Below are 8663 nucleotides of genomic sequence, written 5' to 3' on the forward strand. Positions count from 1 at the left end.
AGCATAGTGGCTAAGACACTTGCCTGCTAACCAGACGGCTGGCGGTTCAAACCCACCAGCCACTCCTCGGAAGGAAGGTTGGGCAATCCTACTTCCGTAATGATACTGCCTCGGAAACCCAAGGAGGGGTCGCTATGAGTCGGGGCCGACTCGACGGCACATAACAACAACAACAACAACAACTAAAATCCTTTAAAGTATTATCCAAATAAAAAGCTCTAATGTGATTTTTTTGTTCTTCAGCAAATGTGAAACACATAGAAATTGAAATTAGGTAACTTTAAGGGAGGAAGAGGATGCAGGACAAGCTTTTCTTCTTTCCCCCTGAAATGAAAAAAGCCTCAACACCTGGGAAAACAAAGTGCACAGTTTAAAATAAATGTGGTCAAAACCCATAAATTTCAGAATTCCAGGTGGTCTGGGTTTGGTATTTTAGTTTCCTTGCCATTTAATACTTTTCTTAAAAATCAAAAGTAGAATGGAATTAGATCCTCATGGAAACTTACTCAGGGGTAATTTTTCTTAACAATTGTCCTGGGGTAAGAGGCTGACCTGGACTCTCTCTCAGGTTCCCAGTCTTACTTTACCAATCAGGAACAGGCCAGCAGCATCAACATCACCTAGGGAATCCTTTTTTAAAAATTTTTTTAAAAATTTTCTTTCTTTATGATTTGGGTGAAAGTTTACAGAAGCAAATTCACTTTCCATACAGCACACATATACTTTGTCTCATGACAATGACTGCAATTTCCCATAATGCAACAGCTCTCCTCCCACTTCCTTCCCATAGTTACCTCTTCCCTGTGTCCTTCCCTCCCATGCACTCTTAACATCCACCCCCCCAGCTTTCTCCCTGTGCATACACAGCCTTTCTATTCTCCCATGATTGATCTCTCCAAGGACTGTATTTACTGAATGTAAATGTTCAGCTCATATGTCTGTCTTTTGTTTGGCTGGAAGCTACAGGGGTTGGTTCAATTCCAGACCTGAAGGGCAGCCAGGGGCCATAGTCTCAAGGGGTTCCACCAGGCTCTATCAGACCAGCAAAACTGGTCACTTTTTTTTTTTTTTTTTAATGAGTTTGAGTTTTGTTCCATTGTTCTCACTCTCTATCCAGGGTCTCCTACATAGATCTCCCTTCGAGTGGTTGACAATGGTAGCAAGGTACCATTGTTCTTCTGGTCTCATAGTCATATAGGCTGAGGATTGCATGGTATACCAGTCGGTTGGACTAACTGTTTCCATGCATCTTCAGTTTTTTTCATTCTTCTTTGCTCTGGATGAAGAGAGATCCATTGTTGCATCTAGATGGCCACTTGTAAGTTTTTAAAATTCCGGTCGCTATTTGCCAAAGCAGGATGTGGAACAATGTTTTTGTGCAGTGTGTTATGCCAATTGAGCTTGATGTCCCCTGTGACTATGGTCCTGAGCACACACACGTCCAAATACTTGCTCCCTGTGGGTAGCTGGCTGTGGCCAAGAAGAGTAACTACACCTCCATCCCTGCATCACACTACCCTCATCCATTTATTCACTCACTCAACAAATGTTTTCTTCTAATCTTTCTATGTGCCCAGCATCATTCTCAACATTAAGGATATAGAAATGAACAAGACAGACCAGTTGGTTCCTCCCTGCTCTTATGAAGTCCATCTTTCTGGTGGAGGAAAGGGAGGGCAGACAAGAGACAAATATATAAATCTATGATTTAATATCAGGGAGTGACAAGTGCCGTGAAGAATAATGAATCAGAGTAAGAGGATGGAGCATGTTGAAAGTGATGGTGTCATTTTGGATCTATCATGATGACTGGTAGCATTTGAAGAAAGAATGGACTGAAATGAGGAGACAATCCATGAAGATAGTGAGGGTACAGTGTTCTATGCAGAAGGGAAAGCATGTGCAAAAACCCTGAGACATATGCACTTCTTAGAGGAAGAGTGAAAAGTCCGGTGTTGCTGAAGCCCACTGGGCAGAGGCATATTGGTAGAGATCAGTTTGGAGATGTTCTCATGTGCTAGGCCATGGAAGTCCTCAAAGACCATGATGGCGAGTTTGAATTTTATTTTAAGTATAATGAAAAGCCACTGGAGGCTTCTGAGCTGTGAAGCAAGATGATCTGATGTACACTTTTAAAAGATCACTCTGTTGTGATCATACAAAGGCCATCCTCCATCATGTCTCCTGCAGAAGCACCTACAATGCCACTGACAATCACTTCCATGAGAATTCTGTACTTTACTGTTTTTAAAATTTGATGAATGGATGAACAACTGAATAAATGAGTGAATAGATAGTTCTAATTGACCAGATCTTGGCTACCTGAGGCAAAAAATTCTATGCCACATATATCAAGATCTTTTCTCATTAAATCTTTTGCTTTGTTATAGGACAGCAGACACATTGTCAATAGAGAGTCCACCCAAATATTTTTGAAAGATCTGACCTTCTTAGAGGAATGCCAGTCTCATTTCACTTCTAATGGGAGACACATGAAAGACAGACATTTCTTTCTTCCTCCCAGGAAGAACCTAGGAAATAAATTCATAACTCTTCCTCCCAGAAAGCCCTTATTCCTCTTCTCTACTCTCAGAAGCTTTCATGCTAACCTTCAGCAGAACATGAATTAGGCACCGGATGACATCCAAAGTTATTTTTTATCTCTAGTTCTATAAATTTATCATTTCATGTCCTCCTATTGTGGTGTTTCTCCAACCTTGCCCCCGAGTAAGCTTCAAGAATGAGCATCATGCTCATTATATAGTTTTGAGGGTCTCCCGGCCCTTGGGTGCTACGCTTGAGGGTGCATGTTCCCAGGATGCAAACTCTGGCTCTTTGGGTACCATCACTGGTCAAAATCCCACATGATCTGTCAGATGTTCACAAGTGTCACCAAAAAGGTCTCTAGGACTTTCATATATATCTAAAACTACTTTTAGAAATCCTAATCTGGCTACTCATCAAATTAGTAGCTCTGTCTTGACTAACATAATAAGAATGTGTTATACGTACAATGTGTTTCTTTGGAAATACAGCACTATTTTCCTTGCACACTCTAAATATCCTTCAAATGTCTGTGGCATCAGCACAGGGAGTGTCTTAGTGTCCCCCAACAATCCTGCCTACTAGACAATCTGCTTTGACTCACACAGACTGTCCCTTCTTCACACACAAGCCTGCCTGCTCCTCCACAGTGGGCCGGAATCATGGAAAAGGAGGCTGCAGGCTGTACTAGTGCTGGCTCCACTACAGGCAAATGCCTGATGCCCCTCACCAGCCCCTCCACCCATTGTGATCACAGCCTATCCCCGGTTCAACCTCCTCAGACATATGCCCTTTTGTGAAAGCTTACCGGAAGTGCCATCACTGCAGTGTACCACCAAAAAACAACAAACCTGTCGCTGTCATGTGGATTCCAATTCATAGCAAACCAGTGTGTCACAGGACAGAATTGGGCTCCAGAGGGTTTTCTTGCCTGTAATCTTTATGAAAGTAGATTGACAGGTCTTTCTTCCACAGTGTCCCTGAATCAGTACAAACCACCAATCTTTTGGTTAGTAGTCAAGAGCAGATATCATTCCCCACACACTCCCACCACCAGGGGAAAACCTGGCTTCAGTATATGATTGACACCTTATTTTTGTATAATACCCTCTAGGTTTCAAACTGTTTCATGAAGGATATTTTCTTTGGTTGCTCAATATCCCTATGAGGAAGGTGAGTTTGATTTTTATTTTCATTTTTCAGATAAGGAGACTGAGACCTCAGTCACCAATCACATGATCAATCAGTGATGGAAATGAAAATCCAGGCTCTATGATGATAAGAATTGTGCTGACTACTCCAGCATGGCTCCTCACCCAGGCCTACCTTCTTCCGTGATTCTGAAATACAAGCATCTCCACTTCACATCACCCAGGGAGTACCCAAATTGAAGCGTAGGCTCCTACCTTTCAAAACCATGTTGCTAGACCAATCTCTTCATGACTTTTGGAATTCACGGACTTGCAAAATTTAAAAATAAAACCAAGGACTCGCATACAGTTGTCACTTTTTTTTTTTTTTTTTGGCCAACTACCACCATTATTTCATAAAAGAAGTGACTTTTTTTCAAAGAGAACAGGAAGGGAAACCTTTTAGAAGAAGAGATAGTCTTTCCCAAAAAAGAGAAAAAGATTTTTATATTGACCTACTTCAAAAATATGAATTTTCAAATTTAAAATGGAGAAAAATTTACTTTAAACATGCCTTTATGAAATGATTAATCCATACCAGTTTGTCAATCTGTGTATATATTCATGCATTCATGGAAAAAATTGTTACTCCAATTCATTTTTTATCAGTATCATTGCCAAACCTCCACTTTCACACACTGTTTGGCAAAAATGGGAACAACACTCACTGGGGCTTCTTACACAGCTTGGAATATTCTGGGCAAAGTGAAAGAAGTTGAGAATTAATTGTTTCCATGCCACCAGCCACTTTTCCCACCCTCTCTCATTCTTTCTCTCTGTATTACCAGGAAGACAGTGAGTAATTGGCGGAGTGTGTGTCTGGCTGAAGGTAGCAAGTATTGCAAGAAGAAAATGTGGCACCTAGACCTACTGCTAAAACCCAGGGCTGACGGAATGGACTGAATTTACAAGCACACTGCCCTGTCAGTAGGGAATTCATCAGAATGGGGTCTCACACACAGACACATTGCAGCCTCCTTTCAAGAATCACTAGCTATATTTACATGCTAACACTGAATATCTCCTTTTAAGACATGACAAAACTTCCTACCTATATGGTATTTACTTACACTCAGGAGCTCTAGTGGCACAGTGCCTAAGGTATATGACTGCTAACCAAAAGGCTGGTATTGAAACCCACAAGCCACTCTGTGGAAGGAAGACCAGGCAATCTATCTCTGTAAAGATTTACCACCTCAGAAACCCAATGGAGGTTGCTATGAGTCGGAATCAACTTGATGGCAGTGAGTTTGTTTGGTTTACTTATATTATCTCTACCTATATGCAATAGAAGAAGCTCTGGTAGCATAGTGCCTAAGGCATTTGACTGCTAACCAGAAGGCTGGCAGGTCAAACCCACTAGCTACTCCTTGGAAGGAAAGTTGGACAATCTACTTTCATAACAATACTGCCTTGGATACCCAAGGAGGGGTTGCTGTGAGTCAGATCTGACTCAACAGCAGTGAGTTTGGTTTTTTGGTATATGCAACAGATGGTACAAACAGTTAACCTGCTCAGCTGCTAACCAAAAAGTTGACAGTTCAAGTCTACCCAGAGGTGCCTCAGAAAAAAGGCCTAGAGATCTACTTCTGAAAAATCAGCCAATGAGAACATTATGGAGCATAGTTCTACTGTGACACACATGGGGTTACCATGGGTCAAAAGTGACTTGATGACAACTGGTGTAGGAATACGCAATAGACATCAGGTTGGAAGAACTCCACAGGGAAGACTTCCTGCTAAAGTAGCCAGAAAACATCAATGAAAGACTATAAAATGCCAATAGAAGTGTTTCTTGTCCTTTCTACATATGATACCCTAGAGTGTTTCTAATTATTTCAAGTCAAGTTATGTGGCTGTGAATACAATAGACCAATATTTTGGATTCACTTAAAATTATACTTAAGCACATGTGATTTGAGAAATATTTTTAGCAGGGCCAATGGACAGGACTTGGTCCATGCTGACTCCCAGGCAGGAGTCAGGCCTCATGACTCTTTACTGAGAAAGAAAACACAGAAGACACAGGTTGTAGATTGGAACAGATAAGGAAGAGGGTGAGGATGTGTTCCTTTTTAGAAATGCTCACTTTGAGGTGCTTGTGGGACTTCCAGGTTGTTATGTCTAGTTGTTTCTATTGTTAATGCCATCAAGTCAGCTCTAACTCATAGTGACCTCATGTAAAACTTAACAAAAGGCTGCCTGGTCCTGTAACATCTTCATGATCATTGGTCTACTCAATCTACTACTGTAATCACTGTGCATTTTAAGTGACTTTCAGTGTAGGTGGCTCATCTTTCAGCACTATATTGGAAAATATTCTGTTGTGATCCATAGGGTTTTCAATAGTTAATTTTAGGAGTATATTACCAAGCCTTTCTTCCCAGTCTGTCGTAGTCTGGAAGCGCCATTGAAACTTGTCCACCACGAATGACACTGCTGCACTTGAAATACCCATGCTATAGCTTTCAACTTCATCACAACATGCAAGCCACCACAGTACAATAGACAGGTGATGGGTGATGTCTAGTTGGTATTTATAAATCATTTTAGCCAGCTAAAAATATTTATTTTATACATATGCTGAATGTCAAACCCTGTACTAAGTATCAGGCATAAGCAAGAACATGGGCCCTGCTTCCATGGAGAATTTGGATTTTACCAGTAGCATTTCTTGTGTAACTGAAGGAATGTGTTTGTTCAGTGGAAAAAATTATTTTCAAGTCTATGATTCATTTGGAAAATTTAAAAAGTATCTTTATTTTTAAAAATAAGAAAATGGAATCAAAGCTAATTACTAAGTCATATGCAATTCCCAATTCTTTGCATAGGAGCTCTGGTAGCATAGTGGCTAAGGCACTTGACTGCTAACCAGAAGGCTGGCGGTTCAAAACCAACAGCCAATCCTTGGAAGGAAGGTTGGGCAATCCTACTTCCGTAGTGATACTGCCTCAGAAACCCAACAAGGGGTCGCTATGAGTCGGGTCCGACTTGACGTCACGTAACAACAACAATACTTTGCTTTTCTTTTTTGACTTAGCTGAATTAGTCAAAATCTTCTAAATTTAAGTCTATTTATTTTCATATTAATTTTCACATTCTTGAGTAAATGTCTTTGCTTTTGTCCTATAACATCACAACAAAAACATTTACCAAATATCCACAATTAACCTTTGAACTGAGATAGTATAGCCACCCAAAGACTCCAGAAAGATCTCCATGAGTTAACTTTGGGAGATGGTGAAAGTGAACCTCCCATTTCTGATAGTGCTGCATCATTAATTAATTAACTGAAATAACAATAATCTCTCCTACAAAATCCATGGCTTAATTAACTGAAACAACAATAATCTCTCCCACAAAATCCATGGCATGCTTGCTGCAAAAATTCAAAGGGGTAAATTACTTTTAAATCACTGAAACCTCATCACCAGCAACTCTGTGATTCTGTTCATACCACCAGTACCATTCGCCATTGAGTTGACTCAGACTCATGGCAACCCCATGTGTTTCAGAGGGTTTTTCATAGGATTTTAAATGGCTGATTTTTCATCAGGCCTTTCTTCCAAGGCTCCTCTGAGTACACTTGAACCTCCAACCTCTTGGTTAGCACATGAGTGCATTAACAGTTCACACCACCCTGGAACTTACTACCCCATGACCCACAGCCATCAAGTTGATTCTGACTCAGCAATCCTATAAGACAGAGTAGAACTGTCCCATAGGGTTTCTAAGGCTATAAATATTCAGGAAAGCAGACTGCTTCATCTTTCTCCTATGCAATGGCTGGTGGGTTCCAACTGCTGACCTTTTGGTTAAGTAGCCAAGTGCTTTACCCACTCTGCCACAAATCTCCTTTTCTATATACTAGCCTGCTTTCCAAAAAGGAGTTAGGTCCATTTCCAAGTGAGGACAATGTACATTAGACCAGAAGATGAGATTGGTTCTCCTAAAGCCTGCCTAGGTTACTGGTGCATAACCTATAGTCAATATAAGGAACAAGAAATGCCAAGGTTCATAGTGTAGGGAGTGAATGTCACTTGCCAATTTATGTAACTGCATTGGGAAACTCTCCTAGAATTGACCGATTGCATCCAGGCTTCCTGCACAGTTGAAGAGGCCACTGCCTTGCAGGCTGAGGTGAGAATGGAGACAATCTCAGGGAGACAGCAGCTGGTACCTCCCAGGGCATATGACACAGCAAGAGTCCAAGCAGTCAGAGAGAGCTACCCCAGAAAACAGCACTGAGGGCCCTGCTTCCACTCCATTCTGTGACAGGGGAATTTTCTAGGCTGGGAATCGGGCTGCTATGAGTTGAATTAGACTCAATGGTACCTAAAAACAACAACATGTAACTAAAAAGTTATGATTCTTATGGTAACTTCTTGGTTGCTCTTTGAAAAATGAAAATTATAGTCAGAATTCATCCAATTCTCTGAAAAATTTTAATCAACTTTAATTTTAAAGGATCATGTTTTAAAAGGCTGGCATTGCCTTAGGAAATATATATTGCTGTTGTTATGTGCCGTCAAGTTGGCCCCGACTCATAGCGACCCCTCCTTGGGTTTCCAAGGTGGTATCACTATGGAAGTAGATTTCCCAACCTTCCTTCCGAGGAGTGGCTGGTGGGTTTGAACCGCCAGCCTTCTGGTTAGCAGTCAAATGCCTTAGGCACTATGCTACCAGAACTCCTAGGAAATATATATAGGTACAGATAATGCACACAATATATTTTTCTGTGAATAAAAATGTAAATGCAGAAATGGTAGAGCTGTTAACCAGAGAGCAAGTATTTTGGGGGACCAACACCTCAATTGCTGAACGAATTATTTCAATTGGTTGAAGCATAGAGCTAGTGATGGGACAGGCAAAACATTGTGTTTTGAAAGATCATGAAAATGAGTCATTGTGACTTCTTTGGCTTTTCAA

The sequence above is a fragment of the Orycteropus afer genome, unplaced genomic scaffold (assembly GCF_000298275.1).
Source record: "Orycteropus afer afer isolate SDZICR_OR568_19922 unplaced genomic scaffold, OryAfe1.0 scaffold00003, whole genome shotgun sequence".
NCBI lineage: Eukaryota > Metazoa > Chordata > Mammalia > Tubulidentata > Orycteropodidae > Orycteropus > Orycteropus afer.